Genomic DNA, 18270 nt, shown 5'->3' with positions numbered 1-18270 from the left:
GAGGCCCAAGGCAATCTAATGAACTCTCCTTATCTATGGCTCAAGGTGGTTGCATGGACCATAAGTTAAGAGTAGAGTTTAAAAAGCTGCTTTTCTTAAAAAAGACATAGTGAATCCATTTCAAAATATCTCGCGATAGAAAACCGATCTCTAAAAACATCTCGCTAACATTATTGAAAACAGTGAGATCTACAACTTTTGTGTTGGACGTTTTTCCATGCGAGCAACGCACAGAGAGATATCTCAAAATTTGTGTTGCAAAAGACACTACAAGGATATGAGGCTATAGCGACGCGCCTTAGCAATGACAAATAGCGGCATCGCTATTTGCGTAGCTATTAGCGTCGCACCATGCTAATAGCAACCGTACCTAGAGCAAAATAATCCCCCCCCCCCCCTTCTTCAAGGATTATATTAGCTACTCATTTATATATTGCCCTATCAAGAAAATGAAAATGTTGAGCTCTATGAGCACTTAATAGGATATGGATAAATATCTTATTCTTTTCAAGAGTTTGGACTAATATACTATAAAATATGGCATGTATATTGATGAATTTAAGACTAAAATATATCGTTAATTGTTTCCAAATGTGAGGACCCACTAGAATAAGCATTGGTAGAAGCCTTGCTCTAAATATACCAGTATGTGCATCGCAATGAGTGAAAGAAAGTGTGTTGAAATAAATGATGATATAGACGGTTGATTATCTAAATGACTATAAAACAATGTCACTAGTGTATACATTGATGGTTATTGTAGAAGAGAAAAATGATTTAGGAGGGACCTAGCCCTTTTACTACAAAGGATTTGGGCCATGGATGGCCAAATTGTTGCATTTTTGAACTAGGAAAAAGACTTATGGGCATGTCTGCAGTCATAAACAATAATCTATCAATAGACCCACATCCACAATTACATGTATTTCACATAATATAAGTATAATATTTTGCACTTTTTTAAACACATTTGTTTGCAAATTTTAGGATAAGTTAAACGTTTAAATAAAGGTGCTAAATATTGGTTTAAAAAATAAGGGGCTGCAAAAAATATAGAAGTTCTACAACTAGTAGCCCCCTAGTTTTTTTGTCCCTTTTCGCTAAAATCCTTAAGCCTGGGCTAGTAAATAAGTTTACAAAGCTAGGGAAAAATTGCAGTGTTTTTACAAATTCCTCAACCATAATGAGGCTAAATAATATGGATTATACTCTAGAAATACATGGACTGTTTCCTCATCACTTGACATATGGAGAGAAAGAATCACTAAATTGATTACTTATTACACATTCTATATTTAGTAAATTTATATCAATGAATTAATGACTCACTTTTCTTTAAGTGTTGATGATGATCTAGCATGGCCATGAAACCACTTAGAGACCAGTGTTCCTAGTGCATCACTTAATGGGGTGATCAAAGCAGTGTGATTGGGATATCTGGCACATGCAGTACAAGTTATAAGGGGGGAAGGAAGTGTCTACCAAGTGTGAGAGTGTACACAAGAACTAAGGAGTTACACATAAATGAAGATGTATTGAGTTCTAAGAGCAAGAAGTGCATTACCATTGTGTATATGTATTTATGTGTGTATCTGGGGATGCCTAGGAATGTTTACTTGTGTGTAATGAGCATTGCATTCATTTGGGGTCATCCTCTGCCTAACAAGTCAGGGTTTAAGGTCTTTTCTCTCTTAATGAATTAAGAATAGAAGTAATTCTTTCACTAAGAAAAACGAGAGAGGTAATTCTCTCACTAAGAAAGACGAGAGACGTGATCCTCTAGGAGTGAGGAGAGAAGTGATTTTCTCTTTCTAAGGTCTAAGATGACACAAGATTTTGTGGGAAGTCAATCTTAAGGTTGAGGCCCAAGGCAATCTAATGAACTCTCCTTATCTATGGCTCAAGGTGGTTGCATGGACCATAAGTTAAGAGTAGAGTTTAAAAAGCTGCTTTTCATAAAAAAGACATAGTGAATTCATTTTAAAATATCTCGCAATAGAAACCTGATCTCTAAAAACATCTCGCTAACATTATTGAAAACAGTGAGATCTACAACTTTTGTGTTGGACGTTTTTCCATGCGAGCAACGCACAGAGAGATATCTCAAAATTTGTGCTGCAAAAGACACTACAAGGATATGAGGCTATAGCGACGCGCGTTAGCAATGACAAATAGTGGCATCACTATTTGCATAGCTATTAGCGTCGCACGATGCTAATAGCAACGGTACCTAGAGCAAAAGAACGCGGGCCTAAACCCGAGCGCGTCATTTTTCACACATTCACGATGAAAGAGAAAGCGAGAGGGAGAGTGAGATGGAGAGCAACCATCTTGCTGAGAGGGAGAGAAAGAGAGAAAGAAGGCTTCTCACTGCCATCGCCACTATTTGCGAAGAAGAGGAGGATTTAGTGTACGGAGGGCAAAGAGGAGCCGTCGTCACGAAGAGGAGCCACCAAACCCTTCTTCGAGTCTTTACGGTGAGTGCATTGCCCATTCTTGCTTTGCTTTTGTGTTTTCTCTCTCTCTCTTACTTGTTTTTTGTATAATTCATGTGTATTGAGAGAGGGTGAGGAAATGAGAGAGAAAGAGAGGGAGAGGGAGAGGGGGAGGGAGAGAAAATGTGTGTGAGAGAGAGAGAGAGAGAGAGAGAGAGAGAGAGAGAGAGAGAGAGAGAGAGAGAGAGAGAGAGATGGAGTTTTCTCTCTCTCTCTTTTACTTGTTTTTGGTATAATCTGTGTGTATTGAGAGAGGAAGAGGAAATGAGAGAGAAAGAGAAAGAGAGGGAGAGGGAGAGAGAAGAAAGAGGAAATGAGGTATAATTCGTGTGTATTGAGAGAGGGAGAGGAAATGAGAGAGAAAGAGAGGGAGAGGGAGAGGGAGGGAGAGAGAGGGAGAGGGAGAGGGAGGGAGAGAGAGGGAGAGGGAGAGGGAGTTTTCTCTTTCTCTTTTACTTGTTTTTGGTATAATTCGTGTGTATTGAGAGAGGGAGAGGGAGAGGGAGGGAGAGGAAATGAGGTATAATTTGTGTGTATTGAGAGAGGGAGAGGAAATGAGAGAGGGAGAGAGAAAGAGAGAGAGAGGGAAAGGGAGAGAAAATGAGAGAGGGAGGGAGTTGTTTTTGGTATAATTCGTATGTATTGAGAGAGGGAGAGGAAATGAGAGAGAAAGAGAGGGAGAGGGAGAGGGAGAGGGAGGGAGAGGAAATGAGAGAGGGAGGAAATGGGAAAGGAAGAGGGAGGGAGAGGGAGAGGGAGGGAGAGAGAAAGAGAGGGGGAGGGGGAGAGAGAGGGAGGGAGACATTAAACATAATAGGGAAATGAGAAAGGGAGAGGGAGGGAGAGAGAAAGAGAGGGGAAGGGAGAGGAAAAGAGAGGAAAAACATTAAACATAATAGGGAAAGAGAGAAAGAGAGGGTGAGGGTGAGGGAGGGAGAAGAAATGAGAGAGGGAGAGGAGAGAGAAAAGAATGAGAGGAGAGGAGAGAGAAAAAGAGAGAAAAGATGTTAAACATAATAGGAAAAAAGAGAAAGAGAGGTTGAGGGTGAGGGTGAGGGTGAGGGTGAGGGTGAGGGTGAGGGTGAGGGTGAGGGAGGGAGAGAAAATGAGAGAGGGTGAGGAGAGAGAAAAAGAGAGAAAAAACATTAAACATAATAGGGAAAGAGAGAAAGAGAGGGTGAGGGTGAGGGAGGGAGAGGAAATGAGAGAGGGAGAGAAAGAGAGAAAAGGAAATGAAAGAGGGAGAGGAGAGAGAAAAAATGAGAGAGGGAGAGGAGAGAGAAAAAGAGAGAAAAATCATTAAAACTAATAGGGAAAGAGAGAAAGAGAGGGTGAGGGTGAGGGAGGGAGAGAAAGAGAGAAAATGAAATAAGACCTTAGAATAAGCTCATCCTAGGCTCATAGGGGTTAGGCCGATCCTCAACAAACCTAAGGGATATATGGCTAGAGAACCCTAGCACACTTGTACTTCCTAGCATAATGTCATTCCTACAAAGAGAGCTCTCATACATGGGGCTTTTCCTAGCCTCCACCACGCTCAAACTATCCCCTTGGTGAAGGGATCTAGCCACTAACCTTGGGGGAGGTTTAGTGTGTAACCAAATATCCACCTATGAGAGCACAAGAACTTTTGTAGAAGTATACATGAAGGCAATCAGCCTATCAGTTAGAAAAACATTCATTTTTCATAACGTAAATCCAAAAATAACTTTGGATATTCCATAAAAATCAATCTCTTCTTAAAAAGACAAATACAAAAAACTAAAACAACATCATTCATATACTTCGCAAAAGAAGATACGATCCACAATAACTTACCCTTGTTATGTTAAGTACAATAATAACTAGTACTAAAGATAAACAATTCCATACCAAGTATATCATTGTACTTTATTTATCTTACATTATTTAAAGTTACTAGTCCTGTTAGTACATTAGATGATGAATAGCCTAGGTAGTAAAGGTTATTTTCTACATAACTTCTAGATTGTCCCTTATGTTCATCACCACAAGATCTCTTAGGAAACTCATCTTCAACTATCAATTTTAATTAATAAATATAATGTAATATCACTTGCAAGGAAGGATACTCTTTTATCATTAACCCTTTTTCATCCTTAGAATAGTCTTAGGAACAAATTTTTGCTCTAACAAGCATATATTTGAGTATAATAACTATTTTAAGGTTTCTTCCATGAGTAGCAAGCTAGAGATCATGCTTTGGTATTTGTGGAGATCCCAATCTCATGCACTCATAGAGATTATAGTGTGCAATAGTGTGGAGAGAAGGTGGGTGAGTTGTAAATGGTAAAGGGGAATTCTATTGATGATGGAGAGAAGATGAGATAGAAAAGACAATTCTATTCTTAGTGAGTGCAACCTACCCATAGTATGGCATCCATGACCGATTGAAATCAGTAAGACTTTGAAATCCTACCTTAAGTATTATAACTATTGTTTTGTGGTGGATTTTATTGCCATAAGTCAATGTCAATTTGTGCTTGTGTTCTCCACGGTGTGTTGGCTATGGGTGTCAAATGCTCTAGTCGGATCTCTCTCTCTTTCTCCTCTCTCTTCTCTCAACCCTTCTCTCTCCCTCAATCTTCCCTCTTTCTCTCTTCCTATACTCTCCCTAAATCCTTCTCTCTCCCCCTATCTCTTTTCTCTCTCTATCTCTCTTTCTATTTCTACCTCTCTCACTTCTCTCCTCTTCTTCTCTAACTTTACTCTCTCCCTAACTCTTGTATCTCTCTTCCTCTCTATATAAGTAGTCGTAGTCGTGGTTGTGGTTGTGTTCGTAGTCATGGTTGTAGTCATAGTTGTAGTTGTGGTCGTAGTCGTAGTCATAATCATGGTCGTAGTCGTAGTTGTGGTCGTGCTCGTCGTAGTCATGGTCGTGGTCACGGTTGTGGTCATGGTCATCGTGGTCATGGTCGTGGTCGTGGTCGTGGTCATGGTCATCGTAGTCGTGGTCGTGGTCGTGGTCTTCATCGTAGTCGTAGCCGTGATCGTTGAAGAAAATGAGAGAGGGGGAGGAAGAGAAAAAAGAAGAAGGAACGAGAGAGGGGAAATAAACATACAGCATAATAAAGAAAGAGAAAAAGAGAGAGAAATGGAAGGAGAGGAGATAATGAATGGATAAAAATCAAAGAGAGAGCGATAGTGAGGTCCGGTGCAACATCACGAGACGGGAAACACTCTGACATATATATGTTAATCTGTAGGTGGGTGGGTGGAGACTTTACATACGTTAATTTTTGCTGAGTTACAAGAGAAGAAATCCCTTGTCAAACAATTTAAGAAAGAAAAAAAGAATGATAACAAAAACAGATTGTTTGTCGTAATGTAGACAAAATGGAAAACGATGAAGGTCTTGTTGTTCAAGATCGCGAGGCATATCTTAATCAATGTGTTCTCCTTGCTCTCAATGCAAGCTGGCAATTAGACGAAAATGTCGATTGTCTATAAAACATGTACGACGCTTTGGCGAGTTTCAATTTGAGATCATTGATCAGGCGATTGTGGATTTTCAGAAAACGATAAGAAAAGTTAATATCAATCATGCATGTACTCGCAAGCTAATTGAATACCATATACAAGAAGATTGAGTGTGGCTAGCAAATTTTCTATCCAGGGAGGTGACGTCTCATCCCAAGGAGGAGTGCACCCTTTGCGGCCAATTAGAAGAGTTCGTGGACGTGCGATGGATAAAGTGCATGAGCCAATCCACCACTTGGAAGGCACTACCCAATTTATACCGTCAATACTAGAGGAGACAGGCAGCCTTTTAGACCTACCTACAGTCTTGGAGCCTAAGATGGAGGCAATGATCGATGCATTGATTCCCATGGATGTCGAGACGTCTGATCCGCTTAGAGAGGAAGCATCCATACCATTATATGATGGGTACTGAGTATCTCGCCTGAAGACACTGCTTGCACTCCTAAGTGTGCAAGCAAAATACGGGTGGAGCGATGCGAGTGTGACCGAGTTGTTTAGGTACCTTGTACGTACGCTTCGTTGATTTCTTTTTGGCACTATTATTAAAAGCATTTGTTCTTTTTTAGGGTGTTTTATGATTTTTTATCAGGTTATTAAAATATCATATATTAGCACCTGGAAATACCATACATGAGTCTCGTGATGATGCACGACATGTTTTACGAAAGCTTGGCATGGACTACAACAGCATCCATGCATGTATCAAAAATTGCATACTCTTTCGAGGAGAATACGTGACTATGGAGACATTTCCAAAGTGTGGTGCTCACAGGTATCGACAGGACTTGCAAGGGCAAACCATGCCTCAAAAAGTTTTTAGACACTTTCTGCTTATCCCCCGCATAAACCACATGTTTCGTACGTCTGGCACGGCGATCTTGACAACGTGGCATATGCAAAATAGGTCCACAAATGGAGTTCAACGAATATCAATGGATTCATGTGCATGGAGCCACATTGACTCTACCTTCCCAGGCTTTGCCCGAGAGCCAAGGAATCTTCGGCTCGGTCTTGCAATGGATGGCGTGAACCCATTTCGTCTGCGCTCAACTTCTTACAATGTGTGGCCTATAGTCCTTGTCAATTACAATATCCCTCCATGGCTCTCTATGAAGAAAGGACATCTCATCCTTAGCTTACTCGTCCTCGGCCGCTACAAAGTCAAAAATATGGACATGTATCTTTGTCCATTAGTCGATGAGCTTAAGATTTTATGGGAGGAGGGAGTCACCGTGCAAGACATGAGCAAGTGCGATGGTCGACGGTCTACCAATATTCGAGCCATTCTCATGTGGACGATGCATGACTTTCCAGGATTCGGAGAGTGCTCAGGTAAATAGGCTTTCGTTCTCGTTGGTAATATCTATATTTTATCTCGTTCAAGTTATATTCATTGGATAGAGGTGTTAGAACAGGTCTAGTTACCTCAGGTTATCATGCATTTGTGCGGGCCACAATTAAACTCTCGAAGGTCATGAACCATGAAGAAGATAGTATATCAAGGACACGCTGCTTTCTTACCAGAGGGTCATGAGCTCAGGGAAGGTTTTCTTGGACGACCTCCAATACATATGAATGCCGTAAGCTGGTATGAGCTGAAAATGGTCCACGTGGAGTCACATCCAAACAGAATGCGGTAGTTCTTAGTTTTCTACGAGTTGTTATATTGGAACCACTTACAGGTCAACCACTTGTTGGATCCCATGCATATTTTCAAGAATGTGGGCAGCTTGCTAAGTAGTCAAGTCTATTCGCACTCTGATGGGTATGATGCATTCTCTCAAGTCTGCATTTTCTAAAGACGACATAAGATATGCATTTTAAGTGAGATCATTTTTTTAGGATTTATATTATCGTGCTTTGTATGATTTAAATTGATTATGCTAACATCATTTTTTGTCTGTGTAGGTGACCTTTTTAGGATCAGTCGAGGGATGAGCGATGAGAAGTTGCAAGATATCTTCACGTGCATGTCTCCAAATTAGATGGCAAGATTCAGAGACATGGCGGACCACGAGCTATCATCGTCAGGCTGCTCTACTAGATCTACTTCAGCGCGATTAGATGCTTCAGCTTCGAGTAGACGAGGTCGATACTCCAGACTTGGGCTAGAGGGAGGGAGTACTTCAAGGTCAGGGGGATGTTGTAGGGATACAGAGGCAGTGAGCCCATGGTCGGGATAGGATACATGTGTGACTCCTTGCTCTCGTGGCGATTCCAGGGAGCATGGCTCAGGTGGATGCTGTGGAGGCACGGACGTGGTGTCTCCGTCTCATCGTTCTGCTGGAGTTATGTCACCTCTAGGATTTTTCACACCTATAAGGACGTTTACTCCAGTTACTTAGGCTTTTGCTCAGCCGTCTACAGGTGACACCCCTATGGGTGCTACTCCGATGATAGATACTACCCCAGTTGGTACACCAGATGTACAGGGGTCTCCTGGATATGCCCAGGAGTGTGGATGGAGGTGGGAGAGGATCCATCTTAGGCATACCCCAGAGGGATATGCCTATCTTGTCAATGATAGGTCAGGAGCCATCATCATGAATGATGAGGGGAGGAGGATGATGGCTCCCATGAGAGAGTTGTGCCAACAAGTTTTTTGGCACAACGTCTTAGATCATTGGAAAAACATACCGGAGGGAAGTAAGGACTACACAGTAGCATCCTTGCATGAGGAGTTTCCGGTTCCAGCCATAGCAGATAGATTTTCTACGGGTTGGATGATGGATTGCATGCGTGCATATATGTCACACAGACGAACGGACGTACGCAAGGCACTCAAGAGTGGGGCTGCAAAGCCCGAGTGGCTAGACACGGATGACTGGCGCCGACTGAGGGAGGAGGCTACAGATTCTCCAAGACGTTGGAGTCAGCAGCGCGAGGTGGCGAGGGCACTAGTAGAGGCCAGAGTGGTCCATCATCTTGGGAGTGGCGGCCACAGGACATATCTAGAGGACTTTGTAAGTTTTTCTTTTGTTTTGCTTGCTTATTTTTTTGCAATATCCTTTGTACTGACAATCATATTTCTAATTGTTAGTATTTTATTTTCTTTGCAGCACTCCATTACAAATTGCGATCCGACCGGCCTTGAGACTTGATGTGCATACTAAATTTAAGACGGTCCAAGGGTTTGTTCTCATCTACAAAGTACCGAAGTACATTTTGGAGGTATTGTAAACAACACATCCTTTCCCGTAAAATTATGAACCTGGTAGGGAAGGCCTGTGCAAAGTAATACATAATATCCATATGAGCAATAACTACATCCTCATTTGGATTAATCAACAACTGGGGGATATTCTTTTGAGTATTTGGGGTGGATTACTGATGCATGAAAGCAAGATACCAGCAAAAATGAGCTACAATGCGAACTTTGGTATCCTCAGAAAGTGGCAATCATTCTTGTCAAGATTGAGCAGAGGATGTGGTTGGTGACTTTAACTTGGCAGTTGGCTCTGGGATAGTAAGGAGTGGACTTGTGATGGCGGATCTTATACATCTCTATTAGCTCTTCCATAATCTTGTTAAGGACATGAGTACCTCTATCACTTACCAGCTCTAAGGGATTGCCAAAGTGGGTGATGATATTCTCGTACATGAATAGGGCTACGTTGTTACCATCATCCCACTTCAGAGCTTTAGCTTTACAACACTTTGTGACATAATCTGTACATACCAGGATGTATTTGTTCTGCTTCCGTCTGGTAGGCGGATCAATAGGACCCACGAAATCAATCCCCCACTTCTCGAACGGCTTTAGGGGAAAAATAGGTTGCAGTGACATGGCACTTGTTTTGGTGGGTTTCCCCATTCGCTGACAAGCATCGCACCTCTTGCAATAGTCATATGCATCCTTGTGGAGGGTCGGCCCCACCAGTATCTCGCTAACAGAGCCTTCTTGGCTATTGCTTCTCCTACGAAGTGTCCACCACATGGTTTGTCATGACATGCTTTCAATACTATGCCGATTTCGTCTCCTGCAACACATCTTCGCAATACTTCACCTTTGCCTCTCGTACAGTGCACCGCCTAACAAGGTGTAGGGAGTTGATTCTAACAGAAGCTTCTTCTTATCACGGCTTGAGATGCCAGGAGGATACTGTTGAGTTGCCAGGAGATTGGCAATGTCTACATACCAGGGAGTAATTGTTTTGACTAGAAACAAGGAAGTATTAGGAAGGTCTGGATCACCCTATTCCTCTTCTGCAGTTTGAGGAATCTGTGACAAATGATTGGCTAGGACATGGGAACGGCCAGGCTTAGTAACCACTTCAAAATTGAACTCCCGGAATAGGAGCAACCATCTCATCAATCGTCCTTTGACATCTGCTTTGTTCATCAGGAAGGACAGGGCTTCATGATCCACATAGAACTTGAAATGCATTGATAGTAGATAGTGTCGAAACTTCTCCGGTGTAAACACCATTGTTAAGCACTCAAGCTTTGTCACTATGTAGTTCTACTCTCGATTAGTTACTTTTCGACTTGCATAATAGATTGGTTGATCTAGTTTAGAGGGGCCATTTTGACATAGGACAGCACCTAGCCCTTCAACTAATGTATCTGGGTACACATGAAACTCCTTCATCCAATCAAGAGACTGCAAGATAGGTACTTGGATGAGGCACTATTTTAGGGTATTAAAGGCTTCTTTGCAATCATCAGTCCAAAGGAAATCCACATCTTTTCTTAGGAGCTTGTGCAGAGGGGCTGCCTTGGTTGCAAAATGTGCAATAATTCTTCTGTAGTAGCCCACATGGCCAAGAAATCCTCTCAATTTCTTGAGGTTTTTTCGTGCTGTCAAGGTGGCAATCTTCTCAATCTTCACTGAGTTGTTGCAATCCCTTGTGCAGAGACAATATGGCCCAGAAGAACTCCTGATGAGACGCCAAAGTCACATTTTCGAGGTTGAGAGAAATCCCATACTCTCGGCATCTGTCAAAACATTTCTCTAGGTGTCCCCAATGCTCACGGATTAAGCTATAGACACAGAAGTCATCGAGATACACCTCAATGAAATCATGCAGATGATTCTGGAAGGCAGCCATCATTACTCATTGGAAGGTGGCAGGAGCCTTACAAAGCCCAAACGACATCACTCTATAGGCATAGGTTCCCCATTTTGCTGTGAAGGTTGTTTTTGATTGGTCCTCTTCTACGATTTGGACATGGTTATACCAGCTGAATCCATCCAAGAGGGAATATAGCTCATGGCCTGCTACTGTGTCCGACAATTGGTTTGTGAAAGGGATAGGGAAATGATCCTTCTTCATCTTTGAGTTCAGCTTTCGAAAGTCCACACATATTCGAAGTTTCCCATTCTTCTTGGGTACAACCACAATGGGTGAAACCCATTCACTGTTAGCCATGGGATAAATTAACTCTGCTTCAAGGAGCTTCAATAATTCAAACTGAGCTGAATAATTAGGATTCATACGCCGTTATCTTTGCCTTACAGGTTTGGCATCAGGCTCTAGGTCAATGTGATGTTGGTATACTGTGGGATCAATCCCCTTTAGATCTTCATACGACCAAGAAAACACGTCTAAGTTCTCCTTTAATAAGTCTCGCAAGACCACTAGTTCTTCTTCTAGAATATTGAGACCCACTTTTAGGTGACGTTCAGTATCGTCAGTATCCAAGAACGTCACTTGCCTTTCACCTTCCACATTGCGGATAAATGTCCCACAGATTGTTTCTTGATAGAGGTCTGACTCCTTCAAGAGAGTAGTGTCATCGTCTGATATTTCACTAGAACTAGTGTCCTCCTTTTGAACAAATGACTCATTTGTATTTTGGAATTGCTGAAAGGGTATCAGAGCTTTGTTTGTTTCTGTGTGAGTGGTGATGTCTTCTGCACTTAGGGATTCATCTTCAAAGGATGCGTCTAGGAATGTCACATAGCACATACCTTCTATAAGCCATGGTTCTGATAGCTCTGGCTTCTATTGACAAGGGGCATCATCATCATCTTTTCTCCAGAATAAATAGTCAGGGCGACATGAGCCACTGGTGAACTTAATTTTTATACCTTTGATCCATTGCTTATGCAGATTTTGCATACTTCGTGGTCGATTGGTCAACCCAAATGGAACCATGGTCATTCCATCCAACACCCCGAGATCTTTGGCCTCTGAGGTCTCTATGTAGGAACATCAACAAGATCATCTGCCTATCAGAGAAACTTCTTCATCTACACTTTCATAACCTGCTTCGTTTTCCTCCTCATCATTTTCATCCTCTTCCTCTGGAGGCTCTGTCTCTGCTTCTGTAGAGGATTTGTAGGAGAAGAATAGATCCTCTGCCTCTATGTCAGCTTCTGCTTATGCCTCTGTCTCTGGCTCTGTCTTTGCTTCTATCTCTGCTTCTGACTCTGTAACTACCATGTAACAAGGAGAACAGTACATCCATGCTTCTATTTCATTATCAGAAGTGATTTCAGAAGTCAAGTCTAGTTAAGGCAAGAGGTACTCTCCCATGGACAAAGACTTTGCTTCCTTCGATAGTTGGCTTACAGTGCCCACTGTTAGGGACTGTGCCTCTATTTTCTTGGGAAAGATTTGTTTGACAACCTCTTCATCTCCTGATGTACCATATGTTACTTCATTGTAGAGGCAGTCCCTAAAGCTAAGCTAAGGCGAAAAGTGCAATTTTAAATGAAAAGTGCCTCAAAAAACTCTAAAAACTCTTATAAAAGAGCACCAAGCTCCCTCCCCTGCCATTTGTAAAATAATCGACGAGTATAGGCTTAGGGCATGAAGCAAGAAGAGGGAATTAGAAAAAGGGACCTTGCTACAACGGCCGGTCATGTAAAAATGAATGGGTGCCCACGGGATTTTAGGGTTTTGTATATAAAGTTGAAAATTGAATGAGAATCTCATTCTTTGGTGTGTGGCTAACAAGAGTCCTCTCTTCTTCTCTTCACCTTGCTTGTGTGTGTGCTCTTGAGAGAGGGAGTGTGAGAGTGTGAGGGAGTGTGTGGGAGTGAGGGATCAAGAGGGTGAAGCTCTTCACCATTTCCTCTTCTCTCTTCTCTTTTCTCGTACACGCAGCTATGGTGGATGGAGCTTGGATATGGAGGAGGCTTGAGGATGCTTGAGCTAGCATCTAGGATCGTGAAGCTACCAGCGTGTGCGAGAGAGGAGGCAACTCATTTTGGCATCAAGGTAAGCTCACTACACCTTGAGAGGATGGACAACACGTAGGCTAGGTGAGAGATAGCCATGAGAGCTCCTTGGAATGCTTGAAACAATAAGCAGTCCGTGGGTCTTGGCGGTTGAGTGTGAGCTCCCGCTACATCTACATCAGTGGCTTGTAAGTTTCTTTTGGAGGATGTTATTTGTAGGTATGGATGTATTGGAAAAGTTACTGCAGATAGAGGTGATTTGGATGCTGATGAGGCTAGGGAGTTTTTCTCTCGCCTTGGCATTAAACTCACTTTGACTTTGGCATATAATCCAGAAGGAAACGGGAAGAGCGAAAGAGGCCATCCGCCAATTGTGAAAGCCTTGGCCAAAGCATTCAGTGGACGGGTTCGAGAGTGGCCTAGGTTGTTGCCTTATGCCTTATGGGCCAATTGCACTACTCACAATGTGACTACAGGTTATATGCCAGCTAAGTTAATGTATGGACAGAAGCCATTCATGCGTATAGAGACTTGCACACTTACTTGGAGTGCGTTACCATGGCAATAAGAAGAGATGACTAGGGAAGATCTTTTGGCTCTTTTTATTCGTCAGTTGGAAAGAAGACTTGAAGATATTGAGAAAGCAATTCAAAAGCTCAAAGAGGCTAGAACTTGCAACAAATACCACTTTGATAGCAGACACAAATTGAGGCCTAAAGAGATAAAAGAGGGAGATTGGATGTTGGTCTATGACAGCAATCTAGACAACTAATATAGTGCTATCTGCAAGGTTTTGAGACGATGGTTTGGGCCCTATTTAGTGTAGCATGTCCATGACAATGCTATATATTCTTTAGTAGAGCTTAATGGTACGGTCTTGCGGATTCCGATTGTAGGGAAAAGAATCAAACTATTCAAGAGAACAGATGATGCAGCCTATGCATTTGAGGAGATGGATGATGCGATTTATGATGAACTTGAGCCAAGAGATGATGAAGATGAAGATGTGGACATTGAAGATGCTTTTGCAAAAGATGGTGAGACTAGATTGACCATCGAGCTTGGCGGTGATAAGGATGGGTAGCTGTGGCCCATCCGGAGGATGTACAGGTTTGGAGGGGGTGGATGTCGTGACGCTACGTGTCTACCATTGCAAACTTGAGGGTGGAATTTTTTGCCAAGATTTTGGACTCTTAAGTCAGTGTCATTAGGGAATTATTTTCTGTTGTTTGTATCTTTTTTGTTTGCATTATGCACGAAAACAAGTAGAAATGCAAGGCACAATACATTCATAATTTTTGTGGGGTAATGTTTGATTAGTTGTACAACATTAAAGTATGTATGAAGGCCATGAGGATTCTTTCAGTTCAATGCCTTGTGGACAAAACATGCTTTTGCCATGTCATTGCCTGTAAATATGTATTGTAATAGTGATCTTGAGAAGGTTGCAAGTTGTTTCACAAGGTGAGAGTTCATCAATCTCCTGATCTTGTGCAAAGGGCACATTAGCCATATTGAGTGTATATGGTGCTATTGGGTCTCTACAACATTCTTCTTGAATATGTATACTCTCTTAATTTGATGAGAGGCATTAAGATCAGACATAAAAACTTTCAAGGAAGGGATCCTGCTTGCATAAGCTAGGTGCATGGGATATTAAACTCTAAAAGGTTTCCTTACCTATGTGACACAACGGATTGCTTGACATACCCATGTACTCGGATTGGAAACTATTATGGAATTCGTCATCTAAGGATAGAAAAAAAAAAGGGGTGCTATTTGGCTCTTGATCATGGCTTAATCATGAGCAATGATCACAAGCAATTAGGATAATGTTAAATATTCTATATGAAACAGCCAGAAATGAGAATAGATGATAAGGTGTGAACTTGTTACATGTCAAAATGATGCTCAAACAACACGATGAGATTGATGACAAAAGAGATGACACAGATTGAAAAAAAAGTGACATCAACAAAAATATAAGCTTTTTTAAATCACGAGCTTTATTGCGTTAAAGCAAGCACCATTAATGAGTGTTTTTAAAGTTTAAAAAGGCTACTATGGGGGCCGACAGAGAGGAAAAAATAGGGAGGCCACTGGTGAAGCTCCACAAAGGCTACACAGGAAGCCAAAGAAGAAGCTGAATGCGAGGAGGACATGGATCATGTGGAGCCCTCGCATATCCAGGAGTGCGTGAAAGAGCTCTGCTTCACTATATCTTGCGAAGCCTTTTGCCATCATGAATAAATCTGATCGTGATCGCATCGATGATTATGCTTTCTGGAGGAGTGTGGATGACAACGATATTGGCAGCAAAACGAAGACAATTAGCTGATAATGTCGACGAGGGAGGTGATAGTGCAGAAGCCTCAGACGAAGCCGAAGGCCGATAATTAAGAACGTAGTAGAAGAGAAGCCGACAACGATGACCTACAGTCGAAGAGGAGGAACGGAACAAAGCAAAAGTACGTGAAAGGCGGCGGACTGAGGAGTGATGTACCTATTGCAGTATAAAGGGGAAAGAGGAGAGGAGAAGGTAAAGATATCATCGCTGCAATGGCAGAAGAAGGTGACGACATATTAGCACTGACGACGATGCTGTGATCGGAGATATGGACAAAGGAAGACGAAGCAATAGGAAGCTGTCAAGGAATGTAAAGCTGTCGAGGATTTAACAAAAGAAGCTGAATATACTATTCAGAAGAATCTGCAGAAGTGTGACGACAAAGAAGCTGCTGCCATACTTGATCAGGCTGCAGTTGGTGCTACGAGCCCTGCGATTTTTACGTCCGAAATGCTTCCTCTCCCCTATTATGGAGCTTCTTTGATGATTATTGCTGACAAGCGATTGTGGCCGTTCGAATTTCCAAGCTAGGCATCATTGGTCTTTTCCATTGGTCTTCTAGCTCTTGTTTACCATCAAATACTAAAATCAACCTTAATATCTGCCTACCAAATCCACAAATAATACATTTCCTCAATTGTGCCTCGAGGTTTGTATACTCCAACTTGAAAAAGCCCTTCCACTTAGCCATACAGTACTTGAAGGTTCAATTCTTGTGCTTCTTTAGCAACTTTCCTTGATTCAAATTTATCCCTTATTACTTGGAAATTCATTCTTCATCAATACCAAAAATACTTCAATTATCTTGAGTAAATCTTGATCTATTATTCCCATCTCGCTTAGCATCCCTGCGGTGAGCAACTTCACAAACCACCCCATGCGAATTCAGTGCAACAACAGTCTCGCGGGCCAGGAGCGTCTGTAATACACTGATGTACACTAAATAGACTTAATTATGCATTTGTAGCTAATATGTAGTCCAACATTTACCTTTCCTTCTCCTCATAGGGAGATCCCATAACATATAGGCATAGTGCCTAGTCACACAAATATCACGAAGCTCCCCTCGCTCGGTGTCGTATTGCTGCGCATTCGAGGTGTGTAAACCACCCAAAAGTTGTGCATGGGATTTGGTACTTTGTACATATTTTTCTGCGTATGAATATAGTAGCGAGTATGAAGGATTGCTTTCAGTCTATGTTGAACAGGATCAAGAAGACAAGTTTATGATTATTAGTTGTGAAGATTTCTGGGATGTGTTTTCAAGTCAGATACTTGACAATAATGAGTGTTTTGAATCATATACCTCAAATATATACAGCCGAAGAGTACTCAGTGGTGAATTTGTGGTTGTGAACAAGCATCTTCTGAATGATCTGACTGACATGGGACTTTGGAACTTAGAGTTGAAGATGGCTCTATACAGAAAGTTCAGCAGATTCGTGATGATTTGAAAGCAGTTTACAGGAATGTTTGGGAGATCAAACAGGGGACCATTGTTGACACAGTTGCAAGACCATATGCATTTATCAAGTTTGATACTGATATTCAGAAGACCAAAAAGCTTTACTTGGACATTTGTGTAAATGAACTTCGTGTGTTTTGTAAGGAGACAAGTGCTTTGTCTCTGGAATTGCCTGCTCTGTATGACCAGTCACTCAATCAGGAAGATCCAAGTTAGATAAATGCTGAAGACATAATGGACATCATGTGGATAATTTTCTGTTCAGTGGCTGGAAGTTCCCAAGGCATTCATATATATGCTGTGTTTGTGACTAGAGAATCGGGTGAAGCATTATCAGGATATGTTGAGGATGCGAATGCAGAAATTTGGATCTTATCAACTTATGAGAACACTTTCTGGTCTGTCATAGTTTTTTCTCTAATTGCTGTGCTTGCTGTTGCTGCTGCTTTAGCAACATTTTCGTTGGCGAAGATTGATAATGGAAGTTCGTGACGAATATCAACTAAGCTCTCACTGTACTTGCGACAGCACCTCGAGTACATGGTTCAATGGCTGGACTGTGAAGTAATGAAATGGGGGTATTGTGAGAAGGGCCGCTTTTCTGATAGAAGGAAAGGACTGCTTTTCTGGGTTTTTTTTTAAAAATAGAGGTCGTTTTTCTGAGTGGAAGGCGAATTTGGGAATCGAAGGAGTTCTCGGCAAATGGGGAAGAAGAAAACGAAGACATTATTGCAGAGGAGAAGGGAAGGCACGGAATGCAGAATTGGTGGGATGATAAGAGATCTTGGGACTCCTCTCAGTAAACAAAAAAGGACTCCGATGAGCTCGAAAGGAATGGGAGGCCACGACAAAGCTTCGATGAACTCCGATGATGGCAAAGTCTTGTTGTCCAACCGTGAGGAAGCATTGTAGGAGTCTAAAGCTGCAGTGACTAAGGTAAGCGAACGATGGAAGAGAAAAAGGGGCTGAACGACGAAGGAGCGCGTCTGGAGCTCGGCTCTCTTCTGCGGTCGACAAGATGCAGATCTTTGTGAAAACCTTGACCGGCAAGACAATCACGTTAGAGGTTGAGTCCTCTGACACTATCGACAATGTGAAGGCCAAGATTCAGGATAAGGAAGGGATTCTCCCTGACCAGCAGCGTCTGATCTTTGCCGGAAAGCAGCTCGAGGATGGCCGAACCCTTGCTGATTACGACATCCAGAAGGAATCCACCCTGCACGCGTTTACTTTACTGTGGCAGAGGTTGAAGAATACAAAAACGGAGAGCAGGGAATTAAGGGTGTAGAAGAAGAGAAAGATGAAGCAAGCATCTTGCCAACGTTTTTACTTC

The 18270-nt window shown here is 42.1% G+C and overlaps 1 pseudogene; it reads left to right on the top strand.

Moving 5' to 3' along the window:
• The first annotated feature begins 6670 nt into the window (after positions 1-6670).
• Positions 6671-17740, top strand: LOC148028785 (uncharacterized; annotated as a pseudogene).
• Positions 17741-18270: the final 530 nt, after the last annotated feature.

This window comes from Lygodium microphyllum, chromosome 11, assembly GCF_053477565.2.
Source record: "Lygodium microphyllum isolate KBCC chromosome 11, Lygodium_microphyllum_v1.1.10, whole genome shotgun sequence".
NCBI lineage: Eukaryota > Viridiplantae > Streptophyta > Polypodiopsida > Schizaeales > Lygodiaceae > Lygodium > Lygodium microphyllum.
This window is presented reverse-complemented; position numbering and strand designations above follow the sequence as displayed.